This window comes from Triticum dicoccoides, chromosome 4A, assembly GCF_002162155.2.
Source record: "Triticum dicoccoides isolate Atlit2015 ecotype Zavitan chromosome 4A, WEW_v2.0, whole genome shotgun sequence".
NCBI lineage: Eukaryota > Viridiplantae > Streptophyta > Magnoliopsida > Poales > Poaceae > Triticum > Triticum dicoccoides.
The window spans coordinates 576,386,665-576,388,843 of NC_041386.1; positions in this window are offsets into that span (position 1 = coordinate 576,386,665).

Genomic DNA, 2,179 nt, shown 5'->3' on the forward strand with positions numbered 1-2,179 from the left:
AGTTTTGTAAAAAGCAAAAGAAAATGATAGAAACTTCAAAATTTAAAATCCTTCGAGAGGTAGTTATGTTACTACATCTACTAGTTGGGAAAATTTAAAAACTTAAATTTGGACATGTTTTGCAAAAAATGTAGGGAAAATGTAAAACGGTTATAACTTTTGCATACGATGTCGGAAAAAAACGTATAATATATCAAAATGTTCGGAACGAAAATCCGCATCCGATGGAGACCGCCTACGGCCTGTTTGCAAATTTTTAGAATCCTCAAATTCTAAAAGGAAAAAATGTTATGCTCAAATTTCAGTTTTTTTTGAATTTTTGTTAAATCTGGTCAAACTACTTATTCAAGAAGTATTAGTGTTACTAAATAATTATTCAAGAAGTATTAGTGTTACTAAATAATTATTCAAGAATATTAGTGTTACTAAATAATTATTTCAGGTTTTTTAAATTTTGGTCAACTATGGTCAAACTGTGGTCAAACTACTTATTCAAGAAATATTAGTGTTACTAAATAATTATTGATTTTTAGAACAATAGTTTCAAACTCAAACAGTGAAATGTGTGACTTCATGCTCAAGCTAAATTCCTGAGGGTTAATAGGATTCCCATCTTACTATTGTCAGGAAAACAACAAGTGCAAACTTGGAAACGAGGGAGATTAGAACCCGGAAGTTAAGCGTGCTTAGGCTGGAGTAGTGAGAGGATGGGTGACCGTTCGAGAAGTTAGATGATTTGGAATGATGAGGCGTGATTAGAGATTAAAAGTTAAATTAAACAGTGATGAGAGGTGATTAGAGATTAGAGGTTAAAATAATTCAGAAATTTGAAATTCAAAAAAAATTCAAAAAAAAATCATAAAATATCCTTTAGTACCTGTTGGTGTTAAAATATCCTTTAGTACCGGTTGGTGTTACCAACCGGGACTAAAGGTGGACCTCCAGGCAACAGCCACGTGGAGGGCCTTTAGTCCCGGTTCTAGTTAGAACTGGGACTAAAGGGGGAGGCTTTAGTACCGACCCTTTAGTCCCGGTTCTGGGACTAAAGGCCTTTTTTCTACTAGTGATATTGGCTATTATGTCATCATTATATTAAAAGGCCTTTAATTTTAGTTTCGCCCCGGGCCCTCAAAATGTCAGGACCAGCCCTGGGAGCAGAGACCGACCGAGAGAGCATCTATGTCTGCTTGATCCTTTACACGGAAGCACCTCGATAACCAAATTACACGGAAAGTGGGATGCAAAATGGTCAAAATATGCAGGCTGAAAGTAGTAGAAGGAAACTATGAAACTATGAACGAGCAAGGGGTAGAGCCCCTCCGAACGAGCGCCGGAAGTGCAACGGGCCGTGGTCTCTCTCCAACTCCAATTTCCAATCGAGGTTTGATGCAGGCATGCATGTCCGTTCGATCATCAGCGCGAACACAATTTCTTACGAGGGAGAGAGACGGCTGTGAGAATATAAGTTAGGTTTAAATATAGAGATAAGGAGTAAAGATGAAATAGGTTTAAACTATGTATTACTTGTCTTGTACTACTTCAAGCCTCTACCCTCTCATGTATTGTATATATACCTCATATGAGGGTCAGATCAACACAACACAAATATTCATCCATCAAATATTTTCACAACGGCATGCACCTAGCTTTGTTTTCCACTGGTGAGCCGCGTCATCCTGAGACAATGCCACGATTCGTGCAAGAAATACAAACAGGCGCAAACAGATCCATCCATCCATCCATCTCTTGGAGAAAAGAAAAGGCATGCATGTTCGTGGCATTTTCAAGACCATTTCCGGATTATTACAACACAGTGGAGTATATTTACAGGATAGATCGAGCTGTATTTAAGCAGTTTCAACACTTTACAGTTCATATACTAGTACATATAGACATCTATTTGTTGCTAAACACTTAGTCAAGGAACCAACATATCAGTACGTACGTACTACTACTACTACTTACTACTACTTGTCTTTGCCACGACGAACGAATGACGACGAACCAACATAGTACTACTAGTGCATGCAGAGCGCCATCTTCTTACGGGGAGCAGCCCTGGCCACCGCTGGAGCCGCACGAATGGCCAGCTCCTGCCGGCAGCAACCTGCGAGCCACGGCCGGCTTGGACTTGGACGACCAGAGACCACCACCAGCGTTGCTCGACATGGCAGACGCG